The 12,246-nt window shown below is 57.0% G+C and overlaps 1 long non-coding RNA gene across 1 annotated transcript; it reads left to right on the forward strand.

The window, feature by feature from the left end:
* Nucleotides 1–2,398: 2,398 nt before the first annotated feature.
* Nucleotides 2,399–10,226, forward strand: LOC134729841 (uncharacterized). Its single transcript, XR_010111331.1, has 3 exons — nt 2,399–2,495; nt 6,422–6,624; nt 10,068–10,226. It is a non-coding gene; the product is annotated as an uncharacterized LOC134729841 (long non-coding RNA).
* The last annotated feature ends 2,020 nt before the right edge of the window (nt 10,227–12,246 follow it).

Raw genomic sequence — 12,246 nt, forward strand, 5'->3', positions numbered from 1 at the left:
CACACCAGGACACAGAGGAAGGGCCAGACCCCGTGACCACAGTCCACATCACACCAGGACACAGAGGGAGGAAGGGCCAGGCCCCGTGACCACGGTCCACATCACACCAGGACACAGAGGAAGGGCCAGACCCCGTGACCACAGTCCACATCACACCAGGACACAGAGGGAGGAAGGGCCAGGCCCCGTGACCACGGTCCACATCACACCAGGACACAGAGGAAGGGCCAGGCCCCGTGACCACGGTCCACATCACACCAGGACACAGAGGAAGGGCCAGACCCCGTGACCACGGTCCACATCACACCAGGACACAGAGGGAGGAAGGGCCAGGCCCCGTGACCACAGTCCACATCACATCAGGACACAGAGGGAGGAAGGGCCAGGCCCCGTGACCACAGTCCACATCACACCAGGACACAGAGGAAGGGCCAGACCCCATGACCACGGTCCACATCACACCAGGCCATGGAGGAAGGGCCAGACCTCATGACCACGGTCCACATCACACCAGGACACAGAGGGAGGGCCTGGCCTCATGACCACAGGTCCACATCACACCAGGACACAGAGGAAGGGCCAGACCCCGTGACCACAGTCCACATCACATCAGGACACAGAGGGAGGAAGGGCCAGGCCCCGTGACCACGGTCCACATCACACCAGGACACAGAGGAAGGGCCAGACCCCGTGACCACAGTCCACATCACATCAGGACACAGAGGGTGGAAGGGCCAGGCCCCGTGACCACGGTCCACATCACACCAGGACACAGAGGAAGGGCCAGGCCCCGTGACCACAGTCCACATCACACCAGGACACAGAGGAAGGGCCGGGCCTCATGACCACGGTCCACATCACACCAGGACACAGAGGAAGGGCCAGACCCCATGACCATGGTCCACATCACACCAGGACACAGAGGAAGGGCCGGGCACTGTGACCACGGTCCACATCACACCAGGCCATGGAGGAAGGGCCGGGCCCCATGACTGTGGGAGGAGACGTGGAAGCCGCTTCCTGCTCCCGTGCCACACCAGGGCACAGGTCATTTTATAGACTCTCCCAGGGCTGTGGAAGGAGGCGGGAAACAGGAGGCTAGTGTCCCCGCAGGGCCTCAGTGAAGGGAGGAGGGAGGAGGGGGAGGGAGGAAAGAGGGGGAAGGGAGGAAACAGATGGGCCAAGAGGAAGCCACAGGGGGCTTTGGGCAGAGAGGGGGAGTCTCAATGGAGAGGAAGAAGGAGGGAGAGGATGGAGAAGGAGCAGGGGGAGGAAGGAGGAGGGGGAGGAGGAGCAGGGAGGAGGGCGGAGTGTGGGGAGGTGACGGGGCCTGAGTGAGGGTGGAAAGAGGCAGAGAGGCCGGTGGCCTGTGGCTTGTCGGCCGACCAGATGTCCCTGTGCCAGGACAGCAGCCGCCCTCAAGGTACCCCACAGCTGGGGTGAGGGAGGAAACAGGGAGCCGGGAAAGAAATGGGGTGCAGGGAGAGAAGCCCCAGCCGTGGCTACGCGGGAGAATTCCACCCGGGAACATGGGATCCCAAGGCAGCCCTTTGAGCCATCCGCTGCGGCCCCCAAATGTTCTGTGCGTTCTCTGAAGCCCACACTGGCCGTGTCCTGGCGTCCAGCCCGGGGTGGGAGACAGTGGGGTGCGTGGGGAGCACCTGCAGAGTGGACCGGAAGCAGCCAGGAGGAGGCAGGAACGGGGCCCTGGACAGACCCCTGACCTGGGCTCCTGGTTAGCTCCAGGTTGGCTCAGGGGGAGAGATTGCAGGCGTGGGCTGCGCTGGGAGGGCCCACTTCCACCGATGGAGGCGGCACGGGCTGCCCAGGGTCCGGGCCACGCGGGGCAGGAGAGGTCACAACCTGCAGGGGGAAGAACCCGGGGGGCTTGCTGGCCAAGGCGCTCAGAGCCTGCAGGCTTGGGACTGCCAGTCCCGTGCCTTGACCCCAGGGCCGAGATGAAAGCACCTGTTCAGCCCGTCCTGGGGGATCCGGGAGACCCACCTCAGCCGTGGCCAGTGGCCCGAGTGGGGCCCGTCAGTCAGACACCTCAATGTCCCCTGCAAGGGCCCCTCTGACCACAGAGAACCTGTGGGCACACACCTCTGGGAGGTCCTTGCTGTCTCTAAGCCCCTGACCGGGGGACCCCGGGGACACCTTGTTGGGACACACCGTGGGGTCCCCTGGGAGGGATCTTCCGGTCCCCAGTCCTGGTCTGTGGGGACCCCGGCCCCTCCCCTGACCTCCCCCTCCCCGGCCCCTCCCCTGACCCTGGGCAGTGGGGTCCCCGTGGGAGTTCAGGGCGGTGTTTGCAGCCCAGCCGGTCCTGCTCCTGCGGTGGGGACAGATCCGTGGCGGGGGCGGGCTGTCCCTCCTCCTGGTGGCAGGAGTGTCCGCGCCAGCCAATCGCAGCGGCCTGGGTGTGTTTTAGGAAGAGTGTCCCGCAGAGACCCGGCGGGAGCTGCCAGGAGCTCTGGGATTCCAGCGGCTGGAAGGTGAGTGTGTCTACCCCATTCTCCTGATGCCAAGTCCCCTACGGGGGACGTGGCGGGTGCCGTCTGTGCCTGTTGCGGGCTGGGAATCAGGAACCCACGCTTCCGTCATTGAGTCTCCTCCTCCTCCCGGGACCCTTAGCTGGGGGCACGGGCAGGGGGTTCAGGGGGAGGGTCGCCTGGGATCTGTGGCCTGGACGTTGGCAGCCACAGGCGGCCTGCACCCCTTGCAGGCCTGGAATTCCCTGCTGGGTCAGAGCCGCGGAGCCAGTGTGGAAACAGCCCAGGACGGTGATGAAATGAGCCTGGTGGCCACGACTTGCTTGGCCGGTTGGACGTCCTCACCCTGCCGCCGGGGCCTGCGTGGGGACGGGTCGGGACAGCTGGGACGGTGGGGATGTTGGGACACTGGGAATGCTGGGATCTGAGCAACCCTGTCCTTCCGTTGATTCACCCAGCAACCATTCACCCTGTGCGTTGAATGTGTGGGTCACGGCCACTCACGCCTCTGGGACGTGAGTCTCCCGAGGACTCAGCGGGCGGGAAGGTGTAGGTGTCTCACCCGGCCTGGCGGGTCACCGGGCGTCTCGGCCCGTCCGTCCTCTGGGCTGTCCCGTCGCGACTGTGAAGGCCAGGGTGGAGAGGACCTCCCCCAGGAAGGGTCAGTGCTCCGTGGGACGGCCTCCAGACCCCACTCCGCTGTGCCGTCCAGACGAGATGGCAGAGGTGGCTGGGAGTGGGGGCCGCCCCCGGGGCTCCTTCCTGCTCCACTTTGTCATGTGTGGGGAAGGGGTCGGGGGACGTGGGGACAGGAGGGGGGATAGGAGGGGACACCCCTCAGTGGTCAGGGGACCTGGGACGTGAGGGGAGGGGTCGGGGGAACGTGGGGACAGGAGTGGACACCCCTCAGTGGTCAGGGGACCTGGGATGTGATGGAGGGCTCAGGAGGACATGGGGACAGGTGTGGGGACAGGAGTGCACACTGCTCAGTGGTCAGAGGACCTGGGATGTCAGGGGAGGGGTCGGGGAAGGTGGGGACAGGAGGGGACACCCCTCAGTGGTCAGGGGACCTGGGATATGATGAAGGTGACGGGAGGGGAGGGACTGTGACGGGGGAAGGGACTGTGATGGGAGGGAGGGAGTATGACCGTAGCCGGAATGGATGGAATCCGTCATGACACAGAGGATGTGACTGTACAGCTTTGGGTCCAGCCTGTCCTAGGAGACACTGATTTCCTCGAGTCTTCTGAACCAAAAAGTATCTGAGACAGGTCTCAGGACATTTAGAAAGTGTGTTTTGCTGGCCGGGCATGGTGGCTCACGCCTGTCATCCCAGCACTTTGGGAGGCCAAGGCGGGCAGATCACCTGACGTCACGAGTTCAAGACCAGCCTGACCAACAAGGTGAAACCCTGTCTCTACTAAAAATACAGAAATTACCTGGGTGTGGTGGCAGGCGCCTGTAGTCCCAGCTACTTGGGAGGCTGAGATAGGAGAATTGCTTGAACCTGGGAAGCGGAGGTTGCAGTGAGCCGAGATCGCACCACTGCACTCCAGCCTGAGCGACAGAGCGAGACTCCGTCTCAAAAAAAAAAAAAAAAAAAAAAAAGAAGTGTGTTTTGCTGAGGTTGAGGACGTGCCTGTGACCGAGCCTCAGGAGGTCCTGATGACCTGAGCCCTAGGTGGTCGGAGGACATCTTGGTATTATGCATTTTAAGGAAACGTCAGACATGAATCCATACGTGTAAGATGAACCTTGGTTCTGTCAAGCGCGTCGGTGCGAGGAGACCCCCGAACAGGCTTTGTGTGAGCGATATAGCTGTTCATTCACTTGGGTGCAAGTGGGCTGAGTCCGAAGAGAGAGTCAGCGAAGGGAGATGGGGAAGGGGTGGCTCAATAGGAGTTGGGTAGGTAATGGAAAATTACAGCAAAAGGTGGTTATCTATTGTCAGCAGAGGAGGGATTGCAAGGTGCATGGTGCACAGATCATAAGACTCATTGTCCAGAAGATGAACGGCACAAAGTCGATTGATCGGCTAAGGTAGGGCAGGGAGAAGTCACGATAGTAAAATGTTGTAATTTTAGTTAACCAGTTAAGGCAGGAACTGGCTGTTTTACTTCTCTGTGGTTTTTCCTTGGCTGCTCCAGACTTCTTGGCTCCTGCAGGCCACCTGGACGTATATGTGCAAGTCACAGGGGTGATAATGGCTGAGCTTCGGCTCAGAGGCCTGACAGGTTCAATCTGTGAAGGTGAGACAGCTCCATTGGTGGTGAGGCGGGCTTCCAGGTCATAAGGTAGATTTAAAAAATTTCTGACTGGCAATCGGTTGAAAGAGTTATTATTAGGCCGGGCACGGTGGCTCACGCCTGTCATCCCAGCAGTTTGGGAAGCCAAGTCGGGCGGATCACCTGAAGTCAGGAGTTCCAGACCAGCCTGGCCAACATGGTGAGACCCCGTTGCTACCAAAAATACAAAAAATTAGCTGGGAATGGTGGCAAGTGCTTGTAATCCCAGCTGTGCTGGAGGCTGAGGCAGGCGAATAGCTTGAATCCAGGAGGCGGAGGCTGCAGTAAGCTGAGATCATGGCACTGCACACCAGTCTGCGCAACAGAGCGAGACCCTGTCTCTGAAACAAAAAAAAAAAAAGAAGAAAAAAAAGAGTTATTAGTAGAAAGGAATATCTGCATTAAGATAAGAGTATGTGGAGACGAAGCTTTTTGTTTTTGAACGGGAGTCTCACTCTGTCACCAAGGCTGGAGTGCAATGGCGCGATCTTGGCTCACTGCAACCTCCGCCTCCCGGGTTCAAGCGATTCTCCTGCCTCAGCCTCCCAGTAGCTGGGACTACAGGCGCGCGCCAGCACGGCTAAATGATTTTTGTATTTTTACCAGTGATGGGGTTTCGCCATGTTGGCCAGGCTGGTTTCGAACTCCTGACCTCAGGTGATCCGCCCGCCTTGGCCTCCCAAAGTGTTGAAGTGCTGGAATTACAGGCGTGAGCCAGCGGGCCCCGCCCAGACCTGCATTTTAACCTCCCCTCCACCCCGCGGCCCGGGGACCCAGGGCATCCGGAGGCTCACAGCGGCCCTGCTGGGATGCTCCAGGCGGATCACTGCACAGCCATGCAGGCAGAGGGGAAGCCGTGCAGGCGGAGGGGGGCCGTGCAGGGGGAGGGGGGGCCGTGCAGGCGGAGGGGGGCCGTGCAGGCGGAGGGGGGTACGTGCAGGGGGCAGCGGAGGCCGTGCAGGGGGGAAGGGGGGCCGTGCAGGGGTAAGGGAGGCTGTGCAGGGGTAAGGGGGGCCGTGCAGGCGGAGGGGGGGCCGTGCAGGGGGAGGGGGGGCCGTGCAGGCGGACGGGGGGCCGTGCAGGGGGCAGCGGAGGCCGTGCAGGGGGAAGGGGGGCCTTGCAGGGGTAAGGGAGGCCGTGCAGGGGGAGGGGGAGCCGTGCAGGGGGAGGGGGGCCGTGCAGGCGGAGTGGGGGCCGTGCAGGCGGAGTGGGGGCCGTGCAGGCGGAGTGGGGTCCGTGCAGGGGGAGGGGGGTCCGTGCAGGCGGAGGGGGGTCCGTGCAGGGGGAAGGGGGGCCGTGCAGGGGGAAGGGGGGCCGTGCAAGAGGAGGGGAGGCCGTGCAGGGGGAGGGGAAGCCGTCCTGGGCCTTTTCCAGCTGGCTGCAGAGAAGGGGCCAGCTCCCTCCTGGGGACCCGGAGCTGCGGTACAGGTGTGGTTGCTTCTCTTGGAGAAAGAGGCTGAGCTGGCATCCCCCGGGCTGATAAAGAATGGGCTCCTCCTCCTGTGCCCAGCGGGCTCCCGGGACCCTCCCTCCCTGCTTCCCAGTCGGGGCAGCGGGGAAGATCTGAGTTCATGTAGCTGGTGTTGGCTTAGGGTCTGGGAGGAAGGGCTTTTGGGAAGATGTAAATAAGAACAAAATCTGCAGCCACCTGGGAAGCCTGGCCTCAGTGTGGAAGAGAAGGCAGCAGGATTATGGCAGAACCTTGTGAAGCCAACGCGGGCAGCCGGCAGGAGCTGCAGACCGAGAGAATCTCGTCCTTTCTTGCGGCCCAGGGAGACCAGGCCTTTCATTCTGGGCTCAAGACCAACAATTCGAATTCCGAACTCCCCCTGCGTGTGGGACTCAAGGTGGGTTTGCAGTTTGCAGTCAGCTGAAGTTTGTCTCTTCTCCAGGAGGCCGGGGCTTCTTCCCTTCCTCTCTGTCCCATTTCTTTTTTCTTGAGACAGAGTCTCACTTTGTCACCCAGGCTGGAGTGCAATGGTGTGATCGTGGCTCACTACAGCCCCCGCCTCCCGGGTTCAAACGATTCTTGTGCCTCAGCCTCCTGAGTAGCTGGGATTACAGGCGTGCGCCACCACGGCTGGCTACTTTTTGTACTTTTAGTAGAAATGGGGTTTCACCATGTTGGCCAGGCTGGTCTCGAACCCCTGACCTCAGGTGGTCCACCCGCCTCAGCCTCCCAAAGTGATGGGATTACAGGCGTGAGCCACCGTGCCCGGCCCCTCCAGGTCTCATTTCTAAGAGGAGGCCCCAGGTCCACCACGAAACATTCCTCAGATGTGAAACTGTCAACAGGCTGATTTCTGGGCTCAAGATCAACAATTCTAATTGATTTGATTAAATCAATTAGATCTAATGATTTTAATCTAATCAGTTTTAATCTAAATGATTAAAAATCTTACATACATTGCCGGGCGTGGTGGCGGACGCCTGTAATCCCAGCTACTCTGGAGGCTGAGGCAGGAGAATTGCTTGAACCTGGGAGGTGGAGGTTGCAGTGAGCCGAGATTGCATCATTGCACTCCAGCCTGGGTAACAACAGTGAAACTCTGTCTTTAAAAAAAATATATATATATCGTACATACAGCTGGGCACCGTGGCTCACGCCAGTAATCCCAGCACTTTGGGAGGCCGAGGCGGGCGGATCACCTGAGGTCAGGAGTTCAAGACTAGCCTGACCAACATAGTGAAACCCCGTCTCTACCAAAAATACAAAAATTAAGCAGGTGTGGTGGCGGACACCTGTAATCCCAGCTACTCTGGAGGCTGAGGCAGGAGAATTGCTTGAACCTGGGAGGCGGAGGTTGCAGTGAGCCGAGATTGCATCGTTGCACTCCAGCCTGGGTAACAAGAGTGAAACTATGTCTTTAAAAAAAAAAAAAAAAAAAAAATCGTACATACAGCTGGGCACCGTGGCTCACGCCAGTAATCCCAGCACTTTGGGAGGCCGAGGCGGGCGGATCACCTGAGGTCAGGAGTTCAAGACTAGCCTGACCAACATAGTGAAACCCCGTCTCTACCAAAAATACAAAAATTAAGCAGGTGTGGTGGCGGGCGCCTGTAATCCCAGCTACTCTGGAGGCTGAGGCAGGAGAATTGCTTGAACCTGGGAGGCGGAGGTTGCAGTGAGCCGAGATTGCATCATTGCACTCCAGCCTGGGTAACAAGAGTGAAACCCTGTCTTTAAAAAAAAAAAAAATCGTACATACAGCTGGGCACCGTGGCTCACGCCAGTAATCCCAGCACTTTGGGAGGCCGAGGCAGGCAGATCACCTGAGGTCAGGAGTTCAAGACTAGCCTGACCAACATAGTGAAACCCCGTGTCTACCAAAAATACAAAAATTAAGCAGGTATGGTGGCGGGCGCCTGTAATCCCAGCTACTCTGGAGGCTGAGGCAGGAGAATTGCTTGAACCTGGGAGGCGGAGGTTGCAGTGAGCCGAGATCGCGCCATTGCAGTCCAGCCTGGGCAACGAGAGCGAAACTGTGTCAAAAAAAAAAAAAAAAGACCAACCAAAAAAGTTATATATGCTTCAGAGGCAGAGAAAGAATTTACAAGTTGTCTAAAATGTCCTTATGGAAAGGGTCACTTCCCTTATTTTCAACAGTATATTATATATATATACTTATATATGTATATATAGTTGTGTATATATGTATATATGTTATGTGTATGTTATATGTCTATATTATATATGTGTATATGCTATGCATGTATATGTTACAGATGTATATATGTATATATTATATGTATATATGTATAATATATATTATATGTATATATTATGTTATATATGTATATGTTATGTATATAATATGTATATATGTATATATTCTGTTATGTGTGTATGTGTGTGTGTGTGTGTATATATATATATATATATTTTTTTTTTTTTTTTTTTTGAGGCAGAGTCTTGCTCTGTCGCCCAGGCTGTAGTGCAGTGGTGATATGGCTCTGATGAGTGCAGGAACACCAGGTTCTTCCTCTGGAGTCGAATTAAATAAGGCGACACGGACACACGTTGAGTGGTTTTAAGGAGCGGAGAGTTTAATAGGAAAGAAGGGAGGTCCGGGCAGTGGCTCACGCCTGTAATCCCAGCACCGCGGAGGTTGCGGTGAGCCGAGATCGCGCCATTTCACTGCAGCCTGGGCAACAAGAGCGAAACTACGTCTCAAAAAAAACAAAAAAACAAAAAAAAAAACAAGGCGAGAAGGCAGAAAGAAGTGGCTCCCCAGGACTGAGACAGAGGGACGGGGGCTCCAAACCCCAGGTAGGAGACCAGCCCGTCTTATGCGGTGCCTGGAGGAGGCGTGATCATTTGCATAGCGCTGAGGGGATTGGTCTGACCAGGCCTGTCATTCACGTAGCCCGCGAAAAACCTGGCCCGCCCACCCCAGTTCCGTAATATGCAAATGTAGGGCGCCATGATGTTCCACACGCCTGGGGGTAGTGGGGGCGGCCGTGTTGCCAGGCACGGGTGGGGGCGGCCGTGTTGCCAGGCCCGGGTGGGGGCGGCCGTGGTGCCAGGCCCGGGTGGGGGCGGCCGTGTTGCCAGGCCCGGGTGGGGGCGGCCGTGTTGCCAGGCCCGGGTGGGGGCGGCCGTGTTGCCAGGCCCGGGTGGGGGCGGCCGTGGTGCCAGGCCCGGGTGGGGGCGGCCGTGTTGCCAGGCCCGGGTGGGGGCGGCCGTGGTGCCAGGCCCGGGTGGGGGCGGCCGTGTTGCCAGGCCCGGGTGGGGGCGGCCGTGTTGCCAGGCCCGGGTGGGGGCGGCCGTGTTGCCAGGCCCGGGTGGGGGCGGCCTTGGTGTCAGGCCCGGGTGGGGGCGAGGGCAAGAGGGCAACGGTGGGAATCGCCATGTGGGCTGGACCAGCTAAAGGCTCGCATTTGCATATTAAAGGTTGCCAAGCCGGGTCTAAGAGCCAGGGCTTTCACGCTAGACAAGAAACATTTTTTGGAGCTGCAAAAAATGCTTCCAAGGACCCCTTTTCCTCTCTCTCTCTCTCTCTCTTTTTTTTTTTTTTTTTTGATATGGAGTTTCACTCTTGTTGCCCAGCCTGGAGTGCAGTGGTGCGATCTCGGCTCACTGCAACCTCCACCTCCCGGGTTCAAGCGATTCTCCTGCCTCAGCCTCCCGAGTAGCTGGGATTACAGGTGCCACAGGTGCCCACCACCACGCCCAGCTAATTTTTGTATTTTTAGTAGAGATGGGGTTTTGCCGAGTTGGCCAGGCTGGTCTCGAACTCCTGACCTGAAGTCACCATAAAAAACCTCTTTTCCTCTTCTCCTTCCTCAGGTTGCCCAGGGCTCACCTCTGATGGGTGGGCAGGTGAGCGCTTCCAACAGCTTCTCGAGGCTGCACTGCAGAAATGCCAACGAGGACTGGATGTCGGCACTGTGTCCCCGGCTCTGGGATGTGCCCCTCCACCACCTCTCCATCCCAGGTGAGGGTGGGGTGGGGCGGGGGCTGTTGCCTCTATCCCAGGTGAGGGCGGGGTGGGGCGGGAGCTGTCGCGTCTGTATTCCCCAGTGGGGATGCTGGCTGTAGGAGCAATCCTGGGTGTAGGGAAATCCTAGAAAGCACACTGATGTGGACACACACATACACACAGTGCACACGTGTGTGCATACACATATGTACATAGTCATGGACATGCACAGGCATGCATACACACAGGCATGCACACATGTGCACACATACACAGGCATATGCACACATGCACATGTACACACATGCACATATGCACACGCACATATGCACACATGCACATATGCACACACATGCACATATGCACACACATGCACATCTGCACACACACATGCACATCTCCACACATACGCACGTGCATACTGTGTTGGTCTGTTCTCACGCTGCTAACAAAGACATACCCGAGACTGGGTAATTTATAAAAGAGGTTTAATGGACTCACAGTTCCACCTGGCTGGGGAGGCCTCACAATCACGGCAGAAGGTGAATGTGGAGCAAAGTCACGTGTTACATGGTGGCAGCCAACAGCGTGTGCTGGAGAACTGCCCTTTGTACAACCATCAGATCTCGTGAGACTTATTCACGATCACGAGAACAGCATGGGACAGACCCGCCCCATGATTCGGTGACCTCCCACCAGGTCCCTCCCATGACAGATGGGAATTATGGGAGCTACAATTCAAGATGAGATTTGAGTGGGGACACAGCCAAGCCATATCACATACATAGGTGCACATAGGCACACATGCAGGCACACACACAGACACACACACACATGCACGCACACACACACACATGCATGCACACATGCACATCCCCACACATATGCACGTGGATGCATATACATGCACACACACAGGTGTACACACATGCAGGCACATGTATACATGGATGTAGGCACATACATACTAATGCACACATGTATACATGCACATAGGCTCATACACACATGGATGCACATACACATGCATGCACATGTGCGGGTGTGTACACATATGCACACATGTATATACATTTGCACCTATGCACACATATATACACCTGCAGATATACACAGGTGTACACATGTACATGCACAGACACACATGCACACATAAACATTTGCACCTATGCACGCAGAGACACGTCTATGCAATGCATGTATACACGTGTACACACGTACATGCATGCACACAGACATACAGATGTACACACATTTGCACCTATTCACAGACATACATGAATGCACATATACACACGTGTACACAGGCACACATGTGTACACAGGCACACATGCACTGCACACGTGTACACACGCACACACATACACACATGTCCATGCACACAGGAACACAGGTACACACATGTTTAAACACAGGCACACACATGCACGCTCACATATAGGCATACGGACACACATACACATGCACACAGATACGTATTGTCAACCTAAGGAAAGAAACTTAGACAAAATTAATATAAGTAGGGGGTTTCCTTGAGCCACATTTGAGGACTGCAGCCCAGGAAACCCTCCAACTCGCCTTAGGAAGTGGCTATGGACAACAGCGTTGAGACGGGAGCTTCTAAAGAAAGTGCACATCAGGAGAGGGGGTGATGATGAAAGCTGTTTTTCAGGAATTCATGTGGGTTACTGAAGTGGCATCGAGCACTGATCGCGTTCTTCCTTGCAATGTAGGGAATGAGTTATGGTGCCCCAGTGTGACACCCTGAGGTTACTTTTTTTTTTTTTGAGATGGAGTTTTGCTCTTGTCGCCCAGGCTGGAGTGCAGTGGCTCCATCTCAGCTCATCGCAACCTCCGCCTCCTGGGTTCCAGCGATTCTCCTGCCTCAGCCTCCCGAGTAGCTGGGATTACAGGCACGCGCCACCACGCCTGACTAATTTTTGTATTTTTAGCAGAGATGGGGTTTCACCACGTTGGTCAGGCTGGTCTCGAACTCCCGACCTCAGGCAATCCACCCGCCTCGGCCTCCCAAAGTGCTGGCATTG

This window comes from Pan paniscus, chromosome X, assembly GCF_029289425.2.
Source record: "Pan paniscus chromosome X, NHGRI_mPanPan1-v2.0_pri, whole genome shotgun sequence".
Taxonomy (NCBI): Eukaryota; Metazoa; Chordata; class Mammalia; order Primates; family Hominidae; genus Pan; species Pan paniscus.